The sequence below is a fragment of the Protopterus annectens genome, chromosome 3.part1 (genome assembly GCF_019279795.1).
Source record: "Protopterus annectens isolate FY-2018-M chromosome 3.part1, PAN1.0, whole genome shotgun sequence".
Taxonomy (NCBI): domain Eukaryota; kingdom Metazoa; phylum Chordata; order Ceratodontiformes; family Protopteridae; genus Protopterus; species Protopterus annectens.
This window is the reverse complement of record NC_056732.1, coordinates 1,690,984,791-1,690,998,774: the sequence shown is the minus strand read 5'-3', so window position 1 is coordinate 1,690,998,774 and position 13,984 is coordinate 1,690,984,791.

Sequence of the window (13,984 nt, the reverse complement as noted above, 5' to 3'; positions counted from 1 at the left end):
TTGCCTCCCAAATGAATTACTAATATGCGAGGACACCCCACCCTCTATTTTACCTGTTCAAATTCATGCAGCAACCTATCCCACCTAAGACCCCTAACCCCATGCCGTCATTGACCATTCTAAATGGGATAAACCCACATTTTTCCCATCTTCTCTGACTAACGCACACTTCTCCAGCCAGTGGATATGTAATGCCCCAAAATGTCAATCTGCTTCCCTAGAAAAGAAGGTCATTTATCAGACCAACAACTTTTATCTAATATATGATAAAAATGCATTTGAAGACCAACTCCCCACTCTCTTAATAATGTCAATGGAACTGCCCTCTCTAGCTAAATCTGAAGCCCTGCCAATTCGAAAATAGTGAGCTGCAAACCTATCTGCTGGAAATCCCATGCAACATAAAACCCTTCTAATCAAACATATGAATCTACTACTTGACATAACCTTCCCATCCCTCAAGCAAAAAATTAACTCAGATAAACTCCCCATCCGCCTCCTCCTGAATTCCTTGGCTCACCTTACTGGACAAAGGCTAGCATTCCTGTCAGGCTTAAGCACCAACAGTAAACCTTTACCCAGTTGATCTGTCTTACTCTTCTGTAATATAATAGTAACCTCTCCCTCACTGATGATAACGTCTTTCCAACATAAAGAACCTAACAACTCAGAAACATGGAAGGCAACAAAATATAACCATATACACAGTGTGCCCCACATGAAATAATCCAAAGACCCACTTTGTAATAACACTAACCCTTTCAACAAAACTTTCAATACCACCCTCACCAGCAGCCATCGCATATCCTTACATTCCCCAACCACTCTCCCCCACCCCCTCAACATCCGCCCTACTGTCCATGACTTTATAAAATCCTGCAACCCGATACCTTAGCAAAAATGCTAATAGCAGCCAAATCCACCCTGACCGTCTGTAATGCCTTACCTAGTCCCCAAGCTCAAGCTACATATCGCAACAATAATTCTTCAGACCACAAACCTTCCTCTTCTGGCAAATGCAGAACAAACTGATCAAAATCAGAAAGAGCCCTACCATAAGCCTTCCTTGTAGAGGGAGCCCAAGAATGACTCACCAACCTCCTGGCTACCTCAACCCAAGGTTCTAAACCTCCTCTAGCAGGATTTCTGGTACTTCCTCCTCCCCTGGAGCCAACAGCCGAAATCTGCAAAACTGAAATCGGGACAAGCTATCAGCAATATCATTCTTTACACCAGGCATGTGCACTCCTGTAAATGAAAAATGTATTAACAGACTCTGCAAAACTAATTTACATAATACCAACAACAACAATCCCGACTTAGCCATCTTCTTTTGTAATATCCTCACCACAGCCACATTGTTGGAATGAAAAACTACTCGCTTGTCCCATAAATGCTCCTTCCACACTACGAAAGCTACCCATATAGGCATCAATTCCAGGAAGGCCACATCATGCCTCCATTCCTCTTTCCAAGTCTGAGGCCATTTAGCCACAAACCACTGCTCTCCAAAGTAGGCCCTCATACCAGTGCCCCCCAGCTGCGTTCGTAAATAACTGAAGTTCCTCCTGCCCCACCCAGTCAGACTGCCAGAAAAAGATCCCATTAAAATGTCGCAAAAAAACCTCCCACAACAACAAATACTCCCACACCAATTTGGACACCCTAACCCGAGGATGTTTACTCTGGCTTCCCTTCAACATAAATGCCACCAAACTACAAAAGGAGTGCCCTGGGTGTACTGCTCGACAGACAAAATTCAGAAGCCCCAACAACTCCGTAACTGATCAAATCCATATCTTATCCTTGCCCAGCACCAAACGTATCGCCACCTTAAGCCTCTCTATCTTATCCATGGCAGACAAATTAGTCCCCGCTCCGTGTCTACCATTAATCCCAAAAATTCTAATGCTCTCACTGGACCTTCCATCTTATGCTGGGCCAACGGTGCCCCCAAATTCTTGCACATGCTTGTAAACTCCCACAAACCATCCTGTGCCCCTGCCCATCCTTCACCCACCAGAAGAAAAGCATCTAAATAGTGCATTGCCTTTTGCGTTCCCACTCTCTGCTGCCATACCCAATGTAATACCGTACTGAACTTCTCAAATGTCGCACATGCAACTGAACAACCCATAGGCTTAGCTTTGTCAAAATAGTACTTTTTACCTACCCTCATCCCCAGCAATGGCCAATCCTCCATCCTAATTGGCAGCAAACAAAAGGCAGACTCAGTGTCAACTTTAACCAGCCATGGCTCCTGAAATTCCCTGATCACCTTCACGGCATCATCCAAGGATGCATAATGCACCCTGACCTCCTCCTTTGCAATAAAATCATTCACTGAATTCCGTTCCAGATGAGACAAGTGATGTATCAATCTAAATTCCCTAGCCCGTTTCTTCGGCACTAACCCCAAGGGTGATACTTTGTAACGACTGAAAGGCAGACTGTCGATAGGACCCAATAAACGCCCCGCCCGATGCTCCTCCACCAAACCCTCCAAAATGTCTTCTTTATCTCACACTTATCACATGTTCTTACAACCCCCCCCTACCCCCCCCCACAGAGGACTTAATAGGAAACCCCTGATGAAACTCCTGTAATATCTCCTTCTTAATTGTAATGCCAGGAAACTGCCTAAGCATGCCTCGCAGGACCTCCACCTTAATGGAGAACAGTACCTCTTCCCTTATTCCTCTAAAGAACCCAATTCCCTGAGACCCATGAAAAGTACCCCTATCCCGCACTGGTTGAAACCCTTGTGAGGCGAGAAACCCATCCTCACAAGCCATAACATTGGAATACCATGCGGAAAAAGGTCTTGCAGACCACACAAAATGTCCGAATGACTCCCTCCACATCTTGAGCAAGTGTGTGCAAATTTGCACCCTACCCATGAAAAAGAGCCACTATTGAAAGACCAACACACACCTGCTTCTCCCCCCCCCCCACTCACCCTCCTGTTAAAGCCACCATAACTATCCATCATCATAGCTAGCCATATATCCGGATGACGCACCTCCCAACGTAGTGAATGGTCCACTGCCTTCCGTTTGTGGAAATGCTGATCATGCCATAGCCATGCATTCCCCAGCCTTAACCATTGCTCCTCCCGAATAGTAAGGAAATAACCTAGAAGTGGCAGGGCCAATGACCCATCCTTCTCCAGCTGCACAGCCATATAGTAAATAAAGCCAACCACCCAATTATCCCACGTCCTAGGGCGTATCTTGTCTAACTTTTTCCTCCCCAAAGCCGCTAACATCACCAACAAGTTCTTATTATTACTCTGCATCCACTAATCACTGGACCTCTTCCACATCGATCAACTCAAATACATCTACATATTCCCCTTTCCAAATTTCTCTTTGACCAACCCCAGAATATGCAGAGTCAGAAAGACTGATCCTGCTTCTTTTCTCAAGGCTTGGGTGGCTAAACAGTCCCTGGGCTGCAGCCCAAAGTTAGGGCCTTTGTCTGAGTCTAAAGCCAAACTAATCCCCGAACCTACACCAACCCCAGTCGCATCACCAACAGTGTACCCGGATACCTCTGCCATCCCCCTCTGTGCACCCTCTATCGCTTGCCATCCCCTCCCAAGATCCCCACCTACCAGTTCCCCTTCAACTCCACTCCCCCCCAAGATCCTCACTACTCACTTCCCCAGCCAGCACTGATGAAGCAAAACCATTATCTGCACCTCCATCTTGAGACATACTGGGAGCCGATGCCTCCACTGCGACCGCTTGCTTTACTGTCCACTGACTTTTGGGGTTCTCGACGTGGTACATCATCTCTTCTGACCTGGAGCCTGTTTCTGTTCCATTACCACCTCGGATGTCGCCACCTCCTGAAATAATTCCTCAGCCTGGGCCACAATAGCTTGTCACCGCTGATGTAGTAAGTTAGCCATCTGTAAGAAAAGAAACACATAACATTAATACCTGTCCTCAGACCACAATGCCATATCCCACCCCTAACCTCCCTTATATCGCATTGCCCTACCTTCCTTATCTCATTCTCTTACCTACTGTACCCCTTAGCCTGTAGAAAAAAAAAACACTTGTCATACTAAAATTCACTTGAGTTGACCAGCCTTGGCCCCTCATGGACCCGGGCCCTGTACCCCTTAACCAAAGCATGTACCACTACCCCTCTGAGCTGTAGCCTTAAGGAAGTGTAACTATTGAACTGCAGCACCCTCACATCCTATCCTGTGATGACCTTTCTGCCACTGCCAGCACGAGTTTCACACTCAGCCCTAGCCAGTCCTGCACCCCGGACCCTATACCTCTCAACCTGTGAGCAAGAACTCTTGACAACGCCTAATTGGTGGGAGGACAAACAGGGACTGAGTTTAAATATTGCTCATCCCAATGACAATTAATCCCTAATAGATTTGTAAGAGCCTGCAACTGTACTGCTGAGGGATCCGCCGGGAATCCGGTCCCATAGCCACCACAGTCTCTCCCGACTCACTGGAGCCCCAGGTACTCAGGTAACACTCTCACAGTCCCCCTGCAGCTGTCTCCTATATGCTCACCTAAACCCCCTTGCAGGACTTGAGTCCAGGACCCTGCACGCCATAGTCAAAGCAATTTACCAGCAAGCCCCTCAGCTGGTTATTATCTATTTCATTTTCTTTTCTGTTTTTGTCCTTTTTTTTTTTTACATCAACTGAGGCCCGGAATCCTGTAGCTCTCCCTGCTTGACAGGGAAAGCATTATGACAGCTCGCCGCAACAGCCACTGCCTCCAATGTGCATGTGCAGAAGCAACGACCAATGCTAGGACCTCCCCAGCCTACCGACACACGAACCGCTACCAAAGAACTGCGGAAAGAACCCAAACAGCTGCACAAACCCACCAGGGAGCAAATAATGCATCCCCAACCACTACCACCATCACTGTCTGAAGACAACCCACCATAGCCTCCACCCACGACCACCAGGCAGCCAAGCCTCAGGCCTGCCACCAGACCGCATGGCCCTACCCCCCTCTTCAGAGTATCAAGAACATGACTGGACCGAAGAATAAACTCCGGACCACCACTGGACCACCAGTGATCATCCTCAGCAAAACCCATGCATCACCGGACCTCCGGGGAACCAAGAAGCCAACAGCCATACCACCAGGTAAGCCAATCACCACACTCCAGTCATGCACCCACACTAACCACATGCAGCTCCTCTCAGACACAAACTCCTGCCCCTTCCATGGACTTCCTACCTCACCCCCCATTCCCATTCCAATACCCCCTATCGCTCACCACCAAACTCCCCTCTAAACCAGAGGAGAGAGAGAGAGGAAAAAAACCCCACTAAGACATACCTAAATCCACACAGCTCCTCTCCCCCACACATGCCATCCAAGGCCTACCTGAATCCATGATACCTACAGGTCATCTGGATGTGAGCTAGCTGCTACTCCACCACCAACTCATGCCAAAATGTGCCTACTTCCTCTAAGCCCTACCACTTAAACCTGCTATAAGTCCCTCCCTCCCCTACATCACTTCCCCTAAGCTCCCATTCTCTTTAACCCTTTAACAACTACACCCAAAGCCTGTTCATGTCACAATGATGAGCTTTTTCAGATAAAAAATAGGTTTTAAATAAGGCCCAAACCAGCCATCTGATCAAAGGATGATGTCATTAAACCATCCCATTTACCTTTCTTAAACAAGTGCTATTTAATAAAGTGCCATTAAAACTGTATAAACACAGTAATCTAAAAATGTAAAAACTTTCTTCACTAAAACCTTAAAATGTACTAAATAAAAAATTAATGAACTTATTAAAAATATTACAAGAAAAAAGTAAAATTATTAAAAATTAAAATACAAATTTTCATTAAGACGTTAATAAATAATAATAATAGTACTTTATCTAGTTAAAGCTTTATGTTTTAAAATGCAACAAATCAAGCAATAGTCATTCAAGCCAGGCCAGTTACAAACATAAAATTAATTGCCAAAATAATTATTTTTCCTGTAACACCAATGTCCAGGGGACCCCCTTTCATGCTGATATTGATCTTCTCTTTAACCAAGTATTTGAAATGGTGGTTAGGGTACATGTGAACATGTGAACATGTTTTGCTAATGCATTATTCAGATGTATTCTTTTTATATCATATTTGTGTTCATAAATCTGGTCTCGTAATCTAAGTTCCATTTTGCCTATATAAAAACACAGGCAGGACTGGCATAATCCTACATGTACAACTCCATTGGATTCACAGTTGTATCTACCCTTTATCTGATACTCCTTACCACAAATGCTGAAAGAGTCACCAGTATTAATATATTTACAATATGGTCAATGCCCACATTTTTTCATAGTGGGGATAAGGTTGTTATTATATGCATTGGTAGTATTATTGCTTGTCATATTCTCTAAGGTAGTTTTAAAGTTCGAGCCCCTACAGTATACTATGGTGGGTCTTTCACACACTTTGTTTTTAACTGGAATGTCTTCATACATAATGACCCAATTTTTGTTCAAAATCCTCTTAAGTGTTTTAGAATCACTGCTGAAACATGTAATAAAACTAGTAGTTGGGCTACAATTATATTCTGTTCCATCCAAGCTGGAAGATTGTGAGTGAGATGTGAGCCCTACAGATGAAGTGTTTAAATGGGTTTAAAATATCTGCTCTTCTTTTACTGTATACTTTTCTTACTAATTCTTGAAATAGAGGTTTGGGATATCTTCTCCTACCAAACATTCCCACAAAATTATTACACTCTTTTTCAAACTGTGAATTGTAAGTAACCATCTTTGCTGCCCTCATAAGCAGCCCCTTTACTACTGACCTTTTTTGATGGCATGGATGCAAGCTGGTATAATGAAGGAAGTTATTATAGTAAGTATTTGTTTCTGTATATTCTAAATGTATATCTGTTGGATCTTATGTCTTTCTCCAACAATACATCCAGATAGGCTGTCCTATCTTATGCCCACTCATATGTAAAAGATAAGAAGTTGGTTGTAGAATTGATATATTGAATAAAGGACTCAATGTTCTCTACCTTGTCCTTCCAAAGAATAAAAATATTGTCCAGGTAATGAACATAAAGCTGGAAGGAGGCTTTTACATAATTTTCAAATAAAAACTTATGCTCCCAATGGGCCATAACTAAATATGCAAAAATCCAGCTGCATGGTGACCCCATGGTTACTGCACTCGTATAAATAATATTTTCCATCAAACAGAATGTAATTATCTAAAACCAGGTGAAACAACTCCTCATAAAAGTTAACCTCATCTTGGGGGACCCCTTTTTTAAACAGAAATTAAATGACCCATGTGATACCCTGTATCTTGAGGTATGACTGTATAGAGATCCTTTACATCTATAGTAATAAAAACATAGTTTTGATCATATTCAGTTTTGATAATCATCTCTAAGAAATGCCAAAAATCCCTACAAATCTGTTTTTCATTTGTTAAAAATGTTTTAAATTTTTTGTCTAGGTATTTACCGCAGGCTGATGTTATTCAATTACGCCCATCCACTATGGGGCACATAGGAGGGTTATCAATGTTTTTATGTATTTTTGGAACCCCATATATAGTTACCTATATAGCAGAACTTTGTGACTTCTCCTTCTGGCAGCGAATGTAGTTTATGTTTCACAAGTTTTCTAAAAATGTGCCATAACTTTTCAATTTATTTGAACTCTTACACTTCTTTTTATAATCCATCTATCATTATAACCAAGTTTTATAAATATTTTTCATCAGTTTATGTTTTAAAACAACCTTTGTCTTTCTTTCTGAAAAAATCTGTAAATCAGCACGTCCTTGGCAATCTTTTTATAACTTTATCTTCTTTAATAATATTTTGCTGTTCGCCAGTTCTAGCCCATATTGTCATCTGGTCTGAACAATATAAATAATAGTTCCAGCCTCAATTTCTTGCAGAGTGTCTCTGAAAAAAAAATCAGTTTCAATTTTTAAAACTCTTCCCAAATAAATGAATTTGCATTCTTGTCCTACTTTTAGTCTGGAATGTTTTAATGCATTCTCTATGTAACCTTATCTTTTTTTCCATTTTTTTTTTTATTTTTTTCCTCTCGCATCACATTTAAAGGCTCCTATAAGAATAATATTTAGGTTCAAATCTGAATACTTTTTAAATTCATCAAAAAGTTAAGATCTGTTCTTGCTAGATATGTATGCATATACTACCATAATTCTAACAATTATTCCTTGGATATTATGATCCAACATTGCCATTAATTTACCAGACTCCACAGTAATTGGTTCATATACTTTAACATGAGTGGATTTATTTAACAAAGCCAATGTAGAACGAATCCTTTCCAGAACTCTATATCACCCCTAAATATATTCCAATTGTTTCTCTTGATGTACCCCAAGCAAGCATATGTCCACAAGACATATTATATCATGCTTTAAATTTCTATGCCATTGGATAACAGTCACTCTCCTTACTCACTTTTAATACTATCAACATTTAAAGAACATATGTAAAGTATATCCTTTAAGTTTCTTTGCTTCAATTTGCCTTTCTAGGATTTTTCAACTTTTCCTATATGTTACTCTGCTTCCTACAGATATTTCCTTTATTTTACCTTGCTTTGTCTAGAGCCTCTTTTCTTTCCATTAATGGTTTAACTAATGTTAGCTCACTTTCGTTTACAGATTCAGCTGCAGAAATACCACCTTCCTATTCCCCTTCTTCCTTTCTTAAACTATTCAGTTTGTAATTTAGAGTGCACCCTATCAGTGGTAGCTGCTACCTCATTTTCATTTTCCCTTTCTCTTGTCTTTGCACATTCATACCATAGGCTCAACAGAATCACAGTATCTACATTACGGCTTACAATGGCTGTGATTCATAAATACCTGCCATGTGGTGATAAGCCCATTTGCACAATGAGCAGCTGCCTGTAGGGGTGTGTGCAATTCAGAAAACAGTATAACATGATGTGGCCAACATGAAAACAGGCCTCAGCAGCGATATATGCTCTTGACCATATAATGAGCCATAGTGTTTGTTAAAGAAGTAAAAAAAACATGGTGGAGCAATTCAGAAGTGTATAAATAATGAGCAACCTCACCACATTTGATATGGCCATATGCTCACATTCAGCTAGAAGAAAACTTTAAAATATATTAGGAGCTGCAACAGCTATTATAAATTTGTATCTGAAGGAGGCTCTTGTAGCAGCTACTGCTGGTGGCACATGACATTGCCCTGTTAGGTGCAGGATCTTTCAAACATAGTTAACTTTTCTCAATTAAATTTACAGGGTAGACAGGGACACCATACAACAAATAGTGGATATGTGATGTCTTCATCTGCAGCCCTATCGGAATCTTGGAAAATCTGTCCCAGTGGATACAAAGGTATGTGTGGTTTTACATATTTTAACTACAAGAACTTTTCAGTGACCTAGTGCGGGCACAGTGGGAGTTTCACAGGATTCTGCTTCCAGAATACTTCACCAATTCCTCAATTCCATACTTCAGCATTTGGGAGAGCACATGTAGTTTCCACATACTCCACAGGAGAGAGCTAGCACTAATCAAAACTTTTATGCTATAACTTGTTTCTCTTAGGCACTGTGAACAATAGACTCTACACATATTGAAATAAAGGTCCCACCTAGAAAACTGGGAAGGAGGAATGTGAACACAATGGGTATCATTCCAATTGCAGGTGGTCTGTAATGCTCAAGATATTATCCACAATGTATGTAAAGGCCACTCAGGCAGTTTCCACATTTTGCACAAATGCACACCTGTGACCTGTACCAAAAGTTTGTAAGAGATGAATTTCTACAGGGACATCTAGTGGTGGATGACAGATATGGCCTAGAGCTATGACTCATGGCACCTATGAGAAATGCACAAAACCCCACAGAGCAAGTTACATTCATATCTATTCACAGACCAGAAACATCAGACAGTGTGTGTTTGGGGCTTCTCAAGTCATGGTTCTACTGCTAGATACATATGGTGTTGCCATAAAGTATGACCCTGCCACCTGTGCCAAAATAATGAATGTGCCATTGGTGCCCAAATATTGACTGCGCCACCTCTGCCAAAATACTGACTGTGCTATGTTACATAATGTTATACTTAGAAAATGGTTACAGCAGGGGGAACCAAGTGCATGGACCACAGCTACCAGCACCACAGACAGCAGCAGCTGAAACAGATCAGGAGTCAGAGAAGAGGCCAGCAGCAGGAAGAGACCATGCCAGATGGAAGAAGGCACAATATGCCATGGCACTAGTTAAGAGGCAATGAACTGCACATAATCTTACTATGTAAGTTATATAAGAGCTCAGCAGATACAGACATAACAATGATGCATAGAAGCACACCATACTATGTTTACCCATGTGTGCATCAAACATAGGCAGCTCAAGTCAGACACTGTCCTAGAGACCAGGGCACCCTTATCATGATGCGGATAAGTGGATGAGCAAGATGCACTACACAAATACTACACTACTTTGGCAGGTTAAACAGACAGTAAAAATTATGATGTATACTGAGGACAATCAGGCTTTCCCTGCTAAGGCATTGTCTGGCTATTCTGTGCATCAGACATAGACAGCCTAAGTCAAAGATTGTGCAACGTGCAGTGTACATTTATCATCATCTGCACAGAGGGGTCACTGAAGTGCATGTCTATCATGGGGTTGTACGTGACAATGCAACAGAATGAATGTGTACACTTAAGATCAGCATGTCCAGGTTTGGGGTGTGAGACTAATGTGTGGAAGGTGTGTGTGTGTGTGTGTGTGTGTGTGTGTGTGTGTGTGTGTGTGTGTGTGTGTGTGTGTGTGTGTGTGTGCATGTGTGTGTGTGTGATATGTCATTAACAGTATGGGTTGTGAGTGTGTGTGTGCCTGCACAGCCTCAGCATGTGTGCCAGCACTATGCTGTGGCATGCTGTACAGGTCTGAGCCATACATGGAAAAGGATTGAGTTTTTCATGCATACCACTGCCCAAAAGAACTGCCTCTGATAGAAGTTGCACTGTCTGTTCCAAGACCCTGGCTAGAAGTCAATGTGCAACCTGTATGTGACTGGTGTCTGTTGAATGAGGTATCAGTATAATCTTGTCCAAGGCCATGACTACATTTATGGCCTCACTTGGGTGCAGACCCATCTACAACTAATGTAGTAGTGAAAGTGCTACGATTGCAGGATTGGGATATAACACATCCACGGCCACGTTTGCTAACATCGGAGGATATACCAGACAACTGGCCTCATGAATGTTGTCTCTCTCCCAACAGATAACCAAAGCAAACACTGCATGGCCCAGTGGGTCATTCATCCTGTCCTATGAGTCATACACATAGTTAAAGCAGTCCCATACATGAGCATGCACAATCTGCTCTTATTCTGAGGCTCTGTTAGAACTTACCTGTGCCTTTACAATGGTTCTGCACATACACTGGGTGGCAGCTGCTGGCACACCAACAGCAGAGGAAGGGTGGTAACCTTACCTCCCATGAAGACCTCTACAGAATCCCTGTGTGATATCTCCTATCCATAATGGCACCAGAAGCCACTACAGTACACTGATGTATATTGGTTGGGAGTACATTGGTTGGGAGGGAGGCCTAATGGTTAAGGTGTTTGTCTTACAAACACAAGGTGCAGGGTTTGAGTCTCACAAAGGATAATTGGCTAAGCTTAAAATGGCTCACAACGGCAGTTAGCTTAGTACTAATCTATGCACCTATGAACCTATGAACCTGATTTACAGTGTCCACATCAGCCTATCCACTCTCATATGGTTCTGAGTGTCATGTGTATGTATAGGCAGACAGACTGTGTTCATAGTGTGGAGAGAGAATGTGGGGGTTAATCTCCCTGTGTCTGACATATCCTCTGCAGCCCTGGACTGTGCCTGCTCATCCTCACCACCATTATCATCAGTGGCTAAGGATCCCCCAACATCAGACAGGGGGATTCAGCTGTGAGTATAGTAAAAAAATATCCACTGCAAGTATGCCCAAACACCAAAACTGTACATGCAATGGATATAATTTCAGTTACTAATAAAGTTAATAACTACATGTAAGTATAGTTATACATTGTGCAGATAGTCTGTGTAGCTTGATGCCAAATGTACCTATACGCAATAGGTGAGTTAGGTATTATAAGCATTCACATGACTAGCAACTATAAATGGGACACTTAGTAAAGTATAACTACATACCCACGACATCACTAGTTGAAATGCTTTGGGGAGTCTGTCCATCTCTGTCCAGCATCTAGATGGCACAGTGGTGCAGCAGTAGCATTGTCGCCTCGCAGCAGGAGGTTTTCTGGTTCGATTCTTGGCTGGGGTTCCTTCTGTGTGGAGTTTGCAAGTCCTCCCTGTGGTCGTGTGGTTTCCTCCGGGTGCTCTGGTTTCCTCCCATGTTACAAAGACATGTCTGGAGTATTTGTCCCTGGGCCTCCACTGAAAATTGGCTTCATTCCAAGTCGGACTTTCCTGGTTAATAAATGTTAAATAAATAAAAATCTAGTACTACACTGTTAAACTCTTAGGGGGTGTCAGTACCCCTGAGTGAGACCAAGAACTCCTCCATATCAGTAAGTGGTAATATGGTAGAGAGCTCACCACACATAGCCCACCAGTCTCACTCCACGGCCCCCTCTCTGATGATGGCCCTATGTATCATATTACTGGCTCTATGTCAGACCATAAAGGTCACCCAGACTTTGCTACAATGTGCTGTGAGAGAAAGCTTAGTTTGCTTTGGCTTTCATTTATTTTGTATTACTTTATTGCCTTCTTCTGTTCTGTATGCTGTGATTTGTTTTTTTTTTTACACTGTATTTTACTTGCATTTTGCTTTTAATTGCATATTCAAATTAGGAAAGAGACCACAGCTGTGTCTCTTGTGAGTTACACAGAAATTTCTTCTTACTCTCCCACCTTGGTGCTGTTGTGTTCTTAAACTCAACTGTCTTTCTAGTTGCATGCCCCTTATGTTAATTTGACCACATATTTCCTTCCATCTCCCCTTTCATTGGCTGTTGTGAGTAAGCACAAAATTATCATTTTGTGAAATACTTTCCTTCAATTATTTAAGTGTATTGGACTTCCCACTGTATTGCATAGAACCAGAATACAAAGTGCCCACTCCCTTTCAATCTAACTTTCTGTTTTAAAATTAGTGGCTCTCCACTTAGACAGTTAAAGCTTAAGTTGCCCCCCTCTTTCATGTCTAAATGCTTAGTGCACACTGCAGTGCTTACAGTATTAACCATATTTTCCCATCTTAACTTTAAAATCTGTAAAATCTATTGGAAGACCACCGATTATTGGAGAGCCCACATTTTGCCTCTCAGTAGTCATCTTGTGATTAATGCTACTGTTTTCTCCTGGTAAGTGAAGGAGCACAGGGGCAGTATTTCCTGGAGACTGCTGATCACTGGAAAGCCTAAAAACTGCTTCATATGTGACAGCTTGGAATTTGTGCTTATGTTCTCCTCCTGGTGAGAGAAGGAGCAGAGTGCATTGATTCCTGACTGCTTCTGTTTGGGCAGTGAGTGTTTGTGGTTGACATTCCTGATTGGTCTGTTTGCTATTCAAGTCATCTACCAGGAAAAGGCTACAACAAGCCTACAGACCCTTGCATCATCAGGGGCAAGACTGTGGATCACCAAACAGGTTGTAGCCTCCCTCTCATCTTTGGATCGGTGCTAATGTTTTGCTTCTGGTAAGAGAAGAAGCCAAGGAGCATTGTATCATAGCAGAATGAAGCTGTGGTGAGACCAGCACTAATAGTAGCCAAAAAGTAGCCATTCACAAGACTCACCTCTTTTCAACATCCCTAACAAGCTATTTCTTTGTTTTCAGTAAGTACTGCCTGATTTGTTAATAACTTCAGAATGTCTGTCTAAATACTTCATCCTTAAATTTTAAGCATCTACTTATTTTTTTCTCAGGTGTTTGTTAGTGCCCTGTA